Raw genomic sequence first — 16,875 nt, 5'->3', positions numbered from 1 at the left:
TTTTTTTTTTTTTTTTTTTTTTTTTTTTTTACAATTTCTCTTTCTTTGTTAAGCTCATTTTGTTATTATATTGTTTTCTTGCTTTTGTTGAATGCCCTTCCACATTTTGTTGTAGCTCAATGAGCTGTTTTAAAACAGCTATTTTGAATATTTTAAAATTTCATAAATCAGACATCTCCATGTGTTTCTGTGTGGTTACCACAGTTTATTGTGATCCTTACATAGTATCATGTTACCTTGATTTTTCATGTTCCTTGATAGTGTTGCATGTTGCCTTCACATGAGGTAGTAGTCACCTCCTATAGACTTTACTAATTGCCTTTGGGGGAGAAATGCCTTCTGTCAGCCCTGCTCTAGATTGAGGCCTTCTCAGACCTTCTGTCAGTACAGGTGCCTTAAATATATTGTTCCTTTGTGTGGTACAATTCTTAAGCTTGTATGCCTTCTCTGTAATGTGTAATGCACAGGCTTGATGCTGATAATCTGTCTTTTGCTTTCCCAAAGATTACACTAATGCTTAAGTTTATGACTTTTTCTGGCCTGAAGATCTGTCCAGGTTTTACATGGACTCACTAGTTGCCTGCCAAAGACTTCTCTAAGCACTGTCATTGGGAGAATGCACAAGAAGCCAGCTGCATGGTAGGCTGCACGTGGGTAAGGGATTTGGAGCACTGGGTGTACCCATAGACCAGTTGTGGGGATCCACAGGTGAGGCATTCTGTGTGATTCCTGGGCAGGCTTCTTGATAGAATCAGTGACATGGTTAATAGTGACCACATCTCATTAATGTCTCCTCAGTGTCTTGTCTTTTGGTTTCCCCATCATTTTACCCACAGGGGCCATTTAGCTTGTGATTCAGTACTCTGGATAGGGTAAGAAAGAAACATCTTCTTTGGCAGCATCCAGCACACTCACTGGCTTTCATTTCCCCCCACAGAAGAAATCATGGCCAAGGAAATCTCTTCTGGTCTTAAGCTGTGTGACCTTGCAGAGAGGGATGACTCAGGAAGAGTCAACCTGGGGGCGCCTGGGTGGCTCAGTCGATTGAGCGTCTGACTTTGGCTCAGGTCATGAACTCACGGTTCGTGGGTTCGAGTCCTGGGTCGGGCTCTGTGCTGACCCCTAGCTCAGAGCCTGGAACTGCTTTAGATTCTGTCTCTTTCTCTCTCTGCCCCTCCCCTGTTCATGCTCTGTCTCTCTCTGTCTCTCAAAAATAAATAAATGTAAAAAAATTTTTTTAAAAGGGAAGAGTCAACCTGTTCCTCTTCCTCACTCTGACATATTCATTTCTATTTCTATTTTTATTTTTATTTCTATTTTTATTTTTATATTTGTCTGACAAGAGTACTAAACCTCTCCTCTGGAAACCTGAATTACCACAACGTTTGTTTTGTCTGTGGGTGATTGTTTAAATCCATATTCTCTAGCGGCTTATAGATCATAGCTTAGAGTGGGTAATGTTGGTTCGTGGACTACTAGAGGGCTCCTAGCTGTGACAGAGTCCTGTCTACTAATTTCTAGATACATTGGGGAGCAAGACTTTTCCCAGTTGCCTTGACATACAGTGCTCGGTCCTCTAGCTCCCTCAGAGGCAATTTTGTTTAGGTATGAATTTTTCTTTATAAGATACAAGGCAGAATAAGTGGTATGTTTTGCTGCCCCAATGCTGATATCATTTATTTATTTATTTTTATTTAAAAATGTTTATTTTGATAGAGCATGTGCACATACAGGGGAGGGGCAGAGAGACAGGGTCACAGAATCCCAAAAGCAGAACCCAATGTGGGGCTTGATCTCAGGAACCATAAAATAATGACCTGAGCCAAAATCAAGAGTCGGACATTTAACCCACTGAGTGACCCAATGCCCCTGATATCATTCTGAAAAGGTTTTTTGACCATTAAAGACTTCAGTGGTTAAGAAAGTAATTATTAAGTATAAAGTATTATAAAATTGGTTATTTAAATGAAAAAATACATTCTTTAATTTTGCAACGGTAATTTTAACACTTGGATCAATATAGAACTCAAAGTGCTTAGAAACAAATTCATTAGATTTACTCCTTAGAGTTATTAAAGTCTGAGCTTGATTTTAATTCTTGAATTTCCTAATCATCCATTTTATAAATCCCATAAGTAGTTAATATTGAAATATTCACAGTCTTCTATCTGAGTATAATATCCGAAGGAGATTATTGGGGGTACTGTATTTTCTCACAAAATTTGTATACAAATATTGGATGGCCTCACTGAATCTTAAAATTGCTACTTTAAAGCTTAATTATATTTCATAACATAGTTTGTCTAAATTGTTTTTAGATTATTCCAGGTCATTTTCCAACTACTGTTTTTTTCTTTAATGGAATGCAACTAAGGTATATTTTCTACCAAAAAGCATAATTTCCTTTATTTCAGTTCCTCTTTTATTATGCATATTTGGAATCTTAACTGTATTCCTGTTTATTTGGTCCTAACATCATGAATATAATTATATATTGGAGGCCTCTGTTGTTCAATTAAGGTGCACCATAAAATGTATTATTTTCATTTAGATTGTGAGAAGAATAGTCATATTTACATCATGGCCTTGACTTGTTCCTCCTTTACTTGTTTCTATATTACTAGACTTTATTTTTTAAGACAGCTTTATATTTACAGGAAAACAGAGCAGAGAATAGGTTTCCTATAAACCCCCTCACAGTGTTTACTATTATTAATATCTTACACTAGTATCTGATATTTGTAACAATGAATCAATATTGGTAATTTATTATTTACTAAAGTCTATAGTTGTTTCAGTTTTCCTTAATTTACCATTAATTATGCCCAATGCTATCTTTATTCCAGGACTCTAAGTTATATTAAAATTTGTCATCATTTTGTCCCAGATTTGTCTTGATTGTGAGTTTTTCAGGTTTTCCTTGTTTCTGATGATGTTGACACTTTTAAGGAGTGTTGGTCAAGTTGTGTTGTAGAATATTCTTTTAATGGAATCTGTTCAAAACTTTTTCATGGTTAGACTGAGAAAATGGGTCTTGGGTAACCAGACTGCAGAGGCAAAGGGTATCAAGGTATCTGTATCAAGGGTACAAGGGTACAGATTGGGGCGCCTGGGTGGCTTAGTCGGTTAAGCGTCCGACTTTCGCTCANATGTCTAGCCCTAGCCCTGCAGTCAGCCAGTTCTCCAAGGATCTCTGGGTTTTTTTTCATAGAGAATGGTATTAGAAATCAGGCTCTGGGGCAATAGATTTGCTTCTTGCTTGAAGGTGTCATCATTTTAAGCCCTCTCAGCTCAGCTGATGGAACACAGACAGATATATGTGTGTATCAAACTCATGTATAAACATATGGCAATGAACATTTCTGCATGTAAACCATCCATATCTATATTAAGATAAGCATCAAGCGTTAATGATATTCCCAACTCTGATATATTACCATGTGGATATCCTAGCCTTCTCTCTTGCTTATCTGTGAATTTCCACTCCAACAGTGAGAAACTTGGATTCCATCACCTGCCATCCACTTACTTAATTGTTGAATTCCAGTATATACATAAAGCAGCAATATCAGAATTATTCACCTGTGCTTCTGTGGCAGACCTTTTGAGCCAGTCAATTTCTTATATACTGTCCCTTTTGCCATTGGTCTTAACGCTTCAACCATTACCCAAGTTACTGCCTTTCCCATGCTCCCTCCCATAAGGTTGTTCTATACCTTTGTAATAGCATTAGATTCTCTTGTCACAATTTGCATGCTTTTCGGAGATTCCTCCAACGTCCTTAGTGATTTTTAAAAATTTGCATAAGCTAAGGTTTATTCTTTGTGCACCAAATTTCCATGGTTTTGACAAATTCACAATGGCGTGTATTTATTACAGAATACATAGAATAGTTCCATTGCTCCCCCCAAATCCCCTGTGCTTTACCTTTTCATCTCTCCACCCTCTCCTTGAACCTCTGGCAACCATTGATATTTTTACTGTCTGTATTATTTTACCTTTTCCACAATGTCATAACTTTGAATTATAAAGCAGGCAGTCTCTTCAGACTGATTTCTTTCATTCTGGATGCATTTAATACTTTCTGTGTCTTTTTGTTGCTCAAGAATCCATTTCTTTCCTTCATAGAATGATATTCCTTTTTGCAGACACATTGCAGTTCATCCACTCACCTATTGATGGACATTTTGATTGTTGCTTTTTGTTTAAAAATTTTTTAATGTTTTATTTCTGAGAGAGAGAGAGAGAGGGAGAGAAAGACAGCAATGGCAGGGGAGGGTCAGAGAGAGAGAGAGACACACACAGAATCCGAAACAGGCTCCAGGCTCTGAGCTAGCTGTCAGCACAGAGCCCGACGCGGGGCTCGAACCCACGAACTGTGAGATCATGACCTGAGCTGAAGCCGGACATCCAACCAGCTGAGCCACCCAGGCGCCCCAGTTGTTGCTTTTTGGCAATATGAATAAAGCTGAAATAAATATTCATGTGTGGGTTTTTATGCCTACACAACTTTTCAAGGCAGTTGAGTAAATACCTAGGATCACCATTACTAGATTATATGGGAAAACTATGTTTAGTTTTGTAAGGCATTGCTGGGTTGTCTTGGTACTCTTCAGTTTAACTATATTCTCAATGATTGTCTTCCTGCTGAATCTATCCATAACTGAAAGAGGGATGTTGAAGTCTCTAACAGCAATAGTGGAGACCTCTGTCTCTGTATTTTAAAAAAAATTTTAAAAATGTTTCTTTATTTTTGATAGGGGAAGGGGCAGAGAGAGAGGGAGACACAGAATCTGAAGGAGCCTCCAGGCTCTGAGCTGTCAGCACAGAGCCCAACTCAGGTTCAAACTAATGAACAGTTAAGATCATGATCTGAGCTGAAATCAGATACTCAACCAACTGAGACACCCAGGCGCCCCATCTCTGTCTCTGTTTTTAAGGTAAGTCTTACACACACACAGACACACACACACACAATGTGCCATTGCGTATTGGTTTTTTTTATGCATTCTGACAGTCTCTGACTTTTAAGTGGTGTATTTAGACCCATTCACATTTAAAGTGATTATTGTTATAATTAGATCATTATCAACCATATTTGTGTCAATTTTCTGTTCATTGCATTTGTTCTTTATTTCCTTTTTATGCTACCAGTCCTTTTCTGCCCTTTGTTGTTTTAATTGAGAATTTTATATGATTCCATTTTCTTTCCTCTTTTAGCTTATCAATTTGACCCCTTTATTCTACTTGCTTTTGTGATTGCTGTAGAGCTTACAGTATACATTTTCAACAAATTTAATTCACTTTTAAATGAAACAGTACTGCTTCACTGACAGTGTAGGCATTTTACAACCTAGAGTTTCCAGTTTTTCCTTTTGTCCTTTATAACATGTCATTCATTTCACTTAACCATATGCTTTAACCACCCACTACATTGCTGCTATTATCAGTTTGGACAAATAGTTGTCTATTAGATCAATTAAGAATAATACAAATAAAATATTTAATTTCCCCTATTTAGCTCTTTTCTGTCACATGTCCTTTCTTTATGTAGAGCTGAGTTTGCCACTTATGCCTTTTCCTATCTCCAAAAAATGTCTTTTAATGTTCATTGTGGGCAAGTTTACTGGAAACAAGTTTCCTCAGTTATTGTTTGACTGAGAAAGTTTTGATTTCTCTTTTACTTTTGAAAGATACTTTGACTGGATATAGAATTCTGGACTGGTGCATTTTTTTTTTCTTTCAACAGTTTAAATATTTGAGTCTACCTTCTTACTTGCATGCTTTGTGACAGGAAATTTGATGTAACTTTCATCCTTATTTCTCTGTAGGTAAAGTATTGTTCCATGTGGCTTCTTTCAAGATATTTCTCTCTGCCTTTGGTTTTTTGTGGTTTGAATATGATATGTCTTGATGTAGAATATTTTTTTATCCATCCTTTTAGTTAATACCTGAGTATCCTTGACTGTGTTTTAGTGTCATTGCTTTTGAAAAAGTTTCAGCTATTATTATCTCAATACTTGGCTTTTTGTCTTTATTTATTAATCTTTTTAATTCTTTCACTGAATTTCAGTTTGAAAAGCTTGCACTGACATATCTTTAAGGTTAATGATTCATGACTTAGGCTAATCCATCCTACTGATGTGCCCACCAAATATTTCTGATGATGTTGACTCTAACATTTCAGTTTGATTTTTTCTTAGGGTTTTCCTTATGTCCTTACATCATTCATCTGTACTTGAATGTTATCTCCTTTTTCCATTAGAAATCTTAACATATTAATCATAGTTACCTTAAATTCCCTATCTGATAGTTCCAAAACTAATGAGTCAGCTTCTGATGCTTGCTTTGTCTCATTGGTCTGTGGTCCATATTTTTTATCATGCCTTATAACTTTCTGGTGAAAAGGCAGGCATGATCTATTAAGTAGTAAGAACTGGCACATAAGTACTTATGTGAGGTTCTATGTTAAATTTGCTGGGATTTTGGCTCTGTTTAATGTTTGTTTTAGCTATAGGTACCAGTGATTTCAGATTCCTCCAGTATCCTTGTTTATCCCTATTGTATTTGGCTTCCCTAGAACCAAATCTTAAATAGAGGATATCTTACAGCTGTTTCACACATAATTCATAGTTACTATAGGAGCCCTGTTGTGTTATGGAACTTGTAGGGGAAGGGAAGCAGTCCATAGTGTGATTATTAAATATCTCTTTTTTAGCGGGGCCTTGAATTCCTGGTCTGTGACCTTCAGGAGTGTTTCTAAGCTTGTCTATCTCACACCATTTAGGTGAGACATGTAAACTAGAAGCTTGAGTTGACTAATTGCCCTTCATCTAGGTTGGATAAGGTTCTGGTAAAGTCTTTGCCTTAGTGAATCGACCTTTGTTATGGAGACCATTCTAGGCATATTTCAAATGGTTATTTTTGTTCCCTCCTTGCCAGGAGCACAAAGTGGTTTTTCCTGACTGTTTACCTTAGGAACCTGATGGGGTTTCTGCAGGTAAAACTCATGACAGTGTGGGGCATACAAATTCTGACCTGGCACAGAAGCTGCTAGATCCATATGCTCATCAACACCCTTGGTGAATTGCAGGGGGGTGAGTATGGACTAGCTTGAAAGAGAACAGCTAGCTCCTCAATCTAATTTGTGCTCCTTTGAATTTGAGCTGAGGGACGAGCAGTGTAAATGGATTTTGCCCTAGCTAAAAGACTCTACCAGGATACTGGGAACATTGAGGATGTTTCTCTGTGTATGTGTCTGCACATACTGTGCATTTCCAACCATGGGGCACTAACAATTAGGTGCCTGTGTCGACTTACTGAGTTAAATAATGCAGAGGAAGTCAGTTTCACTCCTGAGCACTGCTCTCCTGGAATTTTCATAGTGGAAGGGAAGTTAGAAGGACAGAACTTCTTTCCCATAGCATAAGGTGCCTTTTGGAATATTGGTGGTCACCCAGACATCCATCTTTTGGCTTGATAATTTATAGATGTATTCCAGAATTCCAGGGAAGCTCCATCTGACAGGAAAGTGATACTAATTGCATGGGAGAAAGAGGAGATAAGAAGTCCCATGAATGGGGTATTTGGGAAAGCTGCAGGGAGAAAGTTCATAAAGCTAGTCTTAAAGATTGAGAAACTCTGGAGCAATTACGAGCTATGAGAGAATTGGAGATAAGAGACCAAAGGGATTTTATAACATATTTTCCTCTGTTGATCTGGAAGCCTTTGAACACAGCAACACATGCAGGGTGGTCTATATGGGCATCTGACCTAGATTTGACTTCTAAAAAAAAAAGGTAGAGTATCAATAAGTTTTTGCTTCCATGTGGCATAGTAGAATAAATAATCAAAAATAAAAATCTATTGTATTTTTGTATAAAAAATCTATTTATTGTATAAAGTATTTTGAGTCAGAATGTATAAAAAGATATGCTTTAAAAACACCCAGAGCTCTTATTAAGATATCCATATATTTTCATAGTAATTTTAAATGTTAAAAATGAATTTAAAATGTTTTGAATAATACACTTTTCCATAGAGTATTCATAATCATTCAATGATCAGTCACCTGAAGGACAATCATGGTCTATTGTTGCCTTGGAAAATTATGTTAATTGTATTGTAACTAGCTCTTTAGTCAAATGTACTGATTTGTTGATATGAAAACAATGTAAAAGGGTGAATAACTGTGTAAACACTAAGATTCCTTTCTTATAGATATTAATGTTCAAATAACCTTTACACCTGACTTTGCTAAGTTATTATATCTTGAACTTTAAAAAATTTCTGTTTTAGGAAGAAGACCGATACTGTAAGGGGATCACAATGTTTGTCAATAAACTGCAGACCCTGATTTACTGTTTGAATTATTAGAGACCTAAACATCTCCTTTTTCAAAATCTGCTTTTTTCATGTGGTGCCCAAGTTGACTGGATCTTGATTTTTTTTTTATCTATGTTTGTAAAACTTCGTCTCTCAAAGTTATAAGCAATTTTTACCTTTAGGGTCAAGAATTAAATTTTTTCAATTCTTTTAGGGGCATATTCTAGTTCTCAGGATGAGAAAGGCTGTGGTAGGGTTTTTAATTTTGTGGTGGTAGACCTTAGTTTTGAAGTTTATGAATTAAGCATCTGCCCATTGATCGTGATGGGGTAATGGTAATAAAGGGAATTGTCACCACAATCAAAGCCACTTGGACCTAGAGACACCATATACTTCAAATGATGAAAGAGTTGTGAGATGTGGGTATAATTACCCATGACATTTGGAAGGTACCTGAGAGCTCCCTGGAAAATCAGCCCTGTAGAAACTCTAAAGTCGGGCTTGCTTGACTCTTTGAATACTTGCCTCTAATATTGTGGAAGATATCCTAGAGCAGAGCCATGTTCCCTCCCTCATATTAAAAGAATTGGCAGAAACCATCCACAGAGCACAGTTGTATCCAGCAGAACAGAGGGTCATTAGCTAAGAACACAACTTAGATGACACCATAGAACCTTGAACTAAGAGTCTCCTGCTTGAGAGTCAAGTTGCCTGCCTACCACCAGTATATAGGATTTGTTTACCTTTATACATGTGATGTTTACTGGTCACTGGCTTCACCATTTACCACTAATAGCTGTCATCCACAGCTCACAGTAGCATGCCATGAACCCAAAGGCTGGAGAAACCTTCAATCATAATTGTTTCATGTAGACATTCGAGGCTCCAAGTTTATTCTGTATTCTCCCCTCTCTTCACTGGTCAAATAACAGACTATTCCCTAAATGATTGCTCTGTTCATTATTGTTACTGAACATTGCTATCATAAGCAACAACACCTTGTAGCCCCCTGCTGTACTTACCTGTCAATCTAGGCTACTGTTTTTCCATACTCTCAACCTGTCTGCCAGTCCAAAGTGTGGGACCTAGGCAAAGTTGGTTGAACTCAGGAAAACCTACCACATGGGGTAATTATGAAGCTCATAAGAGACATCACTTCCTTTCATCTTGACAGGCCCACCCATGTTAAATATCACCCTTTCCCTTTGAATTCCACCAATTGTTTTGCCTATGTGTACAGTTTAGGTGTTCCCTTTCAATTCTAGTACTTTTAGAAACCACTATAATTTATCATTATTATTTTTAAAATTTTAATTATTTTTTAATGTTTATTTTTGAGACAGAGAAAGAAAGATCACAAGTCAGGGAGGGGTAAAGAGAGAGGGAGACACAAAATCAGAAGCAGGCTTCAGGCTCTGAGGTGTCAGCATAAAGCCCAACATGGGCTTCAAACTCACGAACTGAGATCATGACCTGAGCTTAAATTGAGAGTTGGATGCTCACCAACTGAGCCACCCAGGCGCTCCATAATTTATTATTCTTATTTATTAGCTTGTCCATTTTTTTCAAATAACTGGGTATTTTTTAAGAGAAGGAACATGACTTTTTAATGAAACAGTACAAGAGAGGAAAAGTATGAAGAAAATATCACTTTTACTTCCATTAATCATTTGACTGTTATGTATCTGCATATTAAACTGTGGATTAAGTGTGATTCTATCCCAACTGGAAACGTTTGTTGTTTTTGCATATTTATAGAAGAATAATTTTATTTCATCGTTACAATAGAAGTTTTTTTTTCTACATTGGGCAAATGCCATCTTTTTAAGTTTATTTATTTTTGAGAGACAGAGAAAGAGCACAAGCTTGAGCAGGGGAGGAGCAGAGAGAGAGAGAGAGAGACAGAGAATCCCAAGTAGACTCCATGCTATAAGCACGGAGCCTGACATAGGGGCTCAAACTTGTGAACTGTGATATCATGACCTGAGCCAAATCAAGATTTAGGTACTTACCAACTAATCCACCCAGGTACCCCTGTGCAAATAACTTTTGCTTGTGAAAGTTGTGTAAGAAGTTCAATATTGTAGATTTTAACTATAAACTTTAGAGTTGATTCAGATATTTGAATAATTCAGTAGACTACATGGAACATTATGAATTCAAAGTGAAATTTTCACCATCCAGAATCTTACATAACTAATGTAGATAGATAATTTCCACTTCTGAGCCTTGAAGAACAACAAAATATTGTTTAATGATTGAAATGTAATAATGGTAGCCCATTATTGAAAGTGGATTCATACAATTAATGTGTCCAACACAGAATGTTTGAAATGTAAATGAAGGCATGGATAGAAAAGAAACATTGGTAACAATTAAAAGTAGACTTATAATTGACTTAAAGAATTAAAATTAAGCACAGTTCTTTTTTGTTTGTTTTTTTTAATTTTTTTTTNAGCGAAAGTCGGACGCTTAACCGACTAAGCCACCCAAGCGCCCCAGCACAGTTCTTTTTTGAAACAAGATTGTTAAATTAAAATTTATTCTAGTTTATTTTCTAACTAAGACATGATCCTTGTAGACAGAGTACAAAAGTGGAAAAATCACCATCACACCTTCTAGTATCTTCCTCTCTGATCCCTTCTGCTGCCTATATTGTATTGAAGCCAGCACTGACCAGTCTTTATGTCCAGACAAATTGCTCTTTCTAAATCCCAATTCCAGCTGCTTACCTAAAAGCACTACAGTCTATGGTACTTTAATTTTTTTAAGTTACTGATTTATTTATTTTGAAAGAGACAGAGAGAGCGAGCTGGGGAGGGGCAGAGAGAGAGGGGGAGAGAGAATCCCAAGCAGGCTCCACACTGTCAGTGTAGAGCCTGATGTGGGGCTTGAGCCCACAGACTGTGAGATCATAACCTGAGCAGAAACCAAGAGTCAGACACTTAACCAAATGAGCCACCCAGGTGCCCCTGACCTTCTCTAATCTTACCTGGAATCCAGAGACTTCCCACTCTGAAATCAGTGAAAAGATAGCTGAAATTAGGTAGGTATTTCAACCCATGGACATATATGTAATTCCCCTCTCCCAACCTTTTTTTTTTTTTTTTTTTTAGAGATACTGGCTTTCTCCGTGTTTGCTTTAGTTAAGCTGATAGGTAGGACTAGGGTATTTTCTCAGGAAACCTGTTAGTTTATTTCTACGAGGACATACTTGCTTAGAGAACTCTTGCTCATGAGTATATTCCACTTTCTATCAAGAAGGGAAACTCTTTTCCCTCCACTTTCAAAGGAATGCAGTCTTCAGAGTGGACCATGTTAACAAGTCAAGGCCCTGGAGCACCAGGGTTTATGCTGAATCCTTATCTCTTTAAAATTTTGTTTTGGTTTATATGTTTTATAATGTAGATATTAGAGAGAAATATCAAGGCCAAGCCGGTTAGCACTTAAAAATATATATGCTTATGACAAATGAAATATATTTTCAATAGTTGAGATAAGCATTAACATGTATGTACCAATACTGAATTTGACAAAAGATCAATCAACACATAGGATGTCACATGCTGGTATTCCTCAATATGAGGGCTGCATTTCTTTTTTTTGGCAGTACTTTAAAATTTGTTTTCGTTGCTATTAAAGAGGTGGTAAGACCACATGCTTTGATCGCCTAGGGTGCTGGAATATTATTAATATAATGGCTGTTCAGTGAGTCGGAGGAGGCATTGAATAGCTATTAAGTTATGTTCTTAGTAAGAGAAAATATAGACTTATAAATACTGTTTCTTTTTAGAACAAGGTGCCAATCTACTAATATAGGTATAAAATTTGCATGCTGGGCTTGATTACTCCATTTCAGTAATGAGTGACAGTATTCATCTTCTTTAGTGAACAACCAGCAGCTTTATTCACCTGAGGACTGAGCACAGCAGAGAGAAATATTAACATATTTTTATCTACCCAGTAGAAACTAGTAAGGCAGTCAACTTCGTGGGATGATGACAGTTATCTCCCACCAGCATCACTAGTTCATGTAAAATTAAACCAGTCAAGGTTTGGACTAACAATTGAATAGCGCCTTAATCTCAGAAAAAACTGAGTAAAATGCACAGATGGAAATTATGAACTAGGTATTTCCTGTTGGCACTTACTTCACATTTGTTTAAGCTCTACACTTCACTGTGATTTCTGTCAAAGACCTTCAGCTGTTGACTCTACGTGGCATCCTGGGCATTGTGGGTTTCTCATTTTTGGTTATACTGCATACTACTTGTTTAGAGCAAAGACTGCTGTACCTGACCATCTGTAAATTCCCAAAGCCAGAGCTATCCAGTAATATGCCCCATCATTCTTCTGTTATAGGCTCTGTGTAACTTAATGGAAAAGAACAAGTGTCTTAACTAGTCTGTTCGTGTTTTGCATTTCTTGGGATTTTCAATTTGGGCCATTTATGTTTTTGTAAGGAAGTCATTTCTTCTAACTTTTCAAACACATTGTTATTGAGTTGTAAATATTTAATTTCACCTTTTCTGTGCATGTACCAACTTTCTCTTAATTTTGTATCTTTTTCTCTCTCTCATTCACTCTCGCTCTCTTTCTCCTTCTCTCTCTTGTTGGAATAAGAAGAGGGTTGGGGTGCCAGGGTGCCTCAGTAGGTTGAGTGTTTGACTCATGATTTCGGCTCAGGCCATGATCCCAGGGTCATGGGATAATGCCCTAAATCAGGCTCCATTGTGAGCATGGAGCCTGCTTAAGTTTCTCTCTCTCTCTCTCTCTCTCTCTCTCCCCTGTCTCTCTTTAAAATAAAAAAAATAATTAAAAAGAGCATTAACAGCTTCATCATTACAAAGAATCATGTTTTGAATTTTTAAAATTAATTTTGGTTATTTTATGGTTTATTAATTTCAGCTTTTATCTTTGTTAATTTCATAATTTCTTTATGTTGTCCTTTTCTCTAATGTTTATGTGAAATTTGTTTTCTTCATTTTTCAATCTTTCTTTGTTAATGCCAAAATAATTAATAGTGCATTTTCTGAGCACAGTGTTTAGTATGCCCCACAAGTTGTCTCTACAAAGTTTTGTCTTTTCAATGACTTCGAGATGTTTTCCAGTTTTCTGTCAATTTTCTCTTTGATACCTGAGTTATCCAAGGGATCTGTTTCTTAATTTCTAATGAGTTAAGTAGGTTCATCCTTTTTTATTGTTATAATTTTATTGGATTTTGATCAGAGGATCAGGTGTGTTAATTTTCTGCTTTTTAATTTGCGTAGTTTCTGTATGTCCAAGGAAGTGATTGCATATTTTTGTGTTGTATAAAGATAAGAAAAAAACATCCTCCATTTGAGGGATATAAGATTTTATGGACAGGCATGGGCTTGAATATGTGTTCAAGGCTATTGGAGTTTTTTAAAAGTTTATTTACTTATTATTTATTGTGAGAGAGAGAGAGAGAGAGAGCACAAATAAGGAAGGGGCAGAGAGAGGGGGAGAGAGAGAGAATCTGAAGCAGGCTCTGGGAACCTGACGCAGGACTGAGACTCAACAACCATGACCTCATGACCTAAGCCGAAACTTTAGAGTTAGAAGCTTAACCACCTGAGCCACCCAGGTGTTCCCAAGGTTATTGGATTGTTTAAGTTCATTTCTTACGTATCCTTTTCTTAGTTTAAGCTGCTGTAACAAAATACCATAGACTGGGCATCTTCTAAACAATAGAAATTGATTTCTCGCAGCCTGGAGGCTAGAAATTGGACATGAGGGTGCCAGAGGTCAGATGACAGTCCCCTTCCTGGCTCATTCCTGAGGCTCTCTCCCCAGGATCCCTGCCTTCTAATATTATCACAATGGGCAGTGGTATTTCAAAGAACTTTGGAGGGGACACAGACGTTCAGATCACAACAGCCCTTACTGAGTTTTGCCTACTAGATTCCTCCAGGATATGAAGAGGATATCTTCGTTTCCTAGTCTAATTTTAATCAAAGCCTTTTTCCTTTTTTTTTTTTTTTTAATAATTTGAGAATTTTCTTACTGAGTTCTCTTTGGTTTGGTCTTCAATTCTTGGGACCTTAAATTCTACCTTGTTTGATGCTTCCTTTCTATTTGCATTTTTGTTTATCTCTTTATTTTAAATGTTTCTTTGAAACATCAGATAGCTGTTTGGGTTTTTTTTCCTTTTTTTACCACCATCTCTCTCTCTATTTTTTTATTTATTTAAAATGTTTATTTATTTATTTAGAGAGAAGGAGAGAGAGAGAGAGCACGTAAGTGGGGGAGGGACAGAGAAAGAGGGAAAGAGAAAGAATCCCAACCTAGCTTTGCACCCTGAGATCATGACCTGAGCAGAAATCACAAGTCAACTTAGTAAACGACTGAGCCACCCAGGCACTCCATGATGATCTTTTTATTTTAATGTTTATTTATTTTTGAGAGAGGAAGAGCACAAGCAGGAGAGGGGCAGAGAAAGAGGGAAAGAGAAAGAATCCCAACCTAGCTTTGCACCCTGAGATCATGACCTGAGCAGAAATCACAAGTCAACTTAGTAAACGACTGAGCCACCCAGGCACTCCATGATGATCTTTTTATTTTAATTGAAGAACTTAGATGATTCATTTTTAGGATGGTTTATGGTTTATGGTTTAGAGTGACTGATAGGTTTTATCTCTTACTGTGAGTTTGCTATATTATTTTACATTGCAGTTTTTTTGTTTGCTTTTTTCTTTTTCTTCTTCTTTTTCTTTTTCTTTTTCTTTTCTTTTCTTTTCTTTTTTTAAGCAAGCTCCACACCCAGTGTGGGGGTTGAACTCATGACCTTGAGATGAGTCAGATGCTCTACTGACTGAGCTAGCCAGGCATCTCTGTTCACCTTTTTCTTACCGTTGTTGATTTCAATTACTATGCTTTAAATTTTTTTTCATGTTTATTTTAAAGCTCCTCCTACTTTTTCATGCAATATTAACTCTCCCCCAGCTTTCGCATCTCATACTATATGTACATGTTACATCTCCTGGATTCATTCTCTCAACTGTTTATCTTTTCCCTCTTGCTTATTATATCAGTATTTTTCTGTTTGCTATAAAATGTTTTCTGTTTTGTACTTGACAATCTAAAGTTGTCCCACAAGTTATTCTGCTCTTCTTTAATGTAGTGAATTATTTGGGAATTCATGTCCTCCGAAGACCCAGAAAAGCTTTTTTTCCTTTGTGATAATTATTTACTTGAATTTTCTTAAATGCATCTTCTACCTTTAAAATTAAAGTTGCGGTGTGGATCGTCCAAAACCTTTACTTCATGTGCTGATTGATTTTATTTACACCATAATCTTCTGAGTATCCAGAGATATACTGTTATTTTTCTCTTTTGACATCTTGGGGCTCAGATTCACTTGCTGGAGTACTCTTAAAAGGTAGCGTCCTAAACAGTGGTAGAAGGTGACTTTGTGGTGACAAGCTGCAGTGAAAGAAGCAGGCACATCCCCAGGTGGAAGCTTTGCTGCTCTTCAAGCTCCTTATGTTCTTGGTGCACAGAGAGAAGTAGGTCACTGTTCCTTTCCATCTTGGCATCTTATGAGTAATGGGAGATCAGGAATACCAGGGAGAGGGAAGCGACTATGCTGACTTTTCTTAAAGGTCTCAGAGATATCACTTCTTTCTATTCCTTACCTTCAGGTTCCCCAAAGTTGGGCTTTAGACACTCACCTAGGGGCTCCTGAGGGGCTCAGTCAGTTAAGCGTCTGACTCTTGGTTTTGGCTCAGGTCATGATCTTATAGTTGGTGAGTTCAAGCCACGCATCCAACTCTGAGCTGACAGAGTGGAGTCTGCTTTGGATTCTCTCTCTCTCCTTCTCTCTGTCCCTCCCCTGCCTGTGCTTTCTTTCTTTGTCTCAAAAATAAATAAACTTAAAAGTAAATTAAAAAAATAAAAAGTAGGCACCCAGCCACTGGAATAAAGCTTCTTGTAAATCATCTCAGCCAGAAGTTTCAAAAAAGCTAATTCCAGACTTCCTCTTTTGATCCAAGTGGCTGCTGGGAACTGGGAGGAAGGCTATGTACTCTTTCTGTCTCCCCATCAAAAATTATCAGACTTATTGGTGGCTTTAGGGCCACCAATGAAATAAGGTGAAGTATACAGTAATCATGGAGATACATTTCTATTGTATCTCAGGCATGTGTGTGCAATGAGCAGAGTCTGCCTTCCTACTGGCCCGGTGTTGCCTATTCCCTGGGTCTAAATTAAAAATTCACCCTATGTTTACCTTTATAAATGCCAAGATATTTCACAAATGTATTCTAACAGCATCAGTTTCTTTATAACAAAAGCTTCACCTGTTATATCTCTGTTGAATCTGTTTTATTTTAAAATGAAAATATAATAAATTTGTCCTTGTAAGTTGCAAAGATTATCCAAAATTTAGATCTAATTAGCAAGCTAAACTTACATTTCATGATGTTTTATAAAGACTTGAGTTCCCTCATTAGTATTCATGATTTATAATAAATAAAAGGATAGAAGTGGTTGCATTAAAATGTAATCTCTGTCAGCTCAGTGCTTGGA

General features: G+C 36.9%; 1 protein-coding gene across 5 annotated transcripts in view; it reads left to right on the top strand.

Annotated features, from left to right (window-relative positions):
* PRR16 (proline rich 16) overlaps positions 1–16,875 on the top strand; it is a 787,493-nt gene that overhangs the window by 374,526 nt on the left and 396,092 nt on the right. For all 5 annotated transcript variants that reach the window (XM_077746357.1, XM_077746354.1, XM_077746358.1 and 2 more), the window contains exon 3: positions 4,761–4,940. The gene's annotated coding sequence lies outside the window, so the exon portion shown is untranslated. The remainder of the gene's footprint in view (positions 1–4,760; positions 4,941–16,875) is intronic.

The sequence above is a fragment of the Crocuta crocuta genome, unplaced genomic scaffold (assembly GCF_008692635.1).
Source record: "Crocuta crocuta isolate KB4526 unplaced genomic scaffold, BGI_CrCroc_1.0 scaffold218, whole genome shotgun sequence".
Lineage (NCBI taxonomy): Eukaryota > Metazoa > Chordata > Mammalia > Carnivora > Hyaenidae > Crocuta > Crocuta crocuta.
This window is presented reverse-complemented; position numbering and strand designations above follow the sequence as displayed.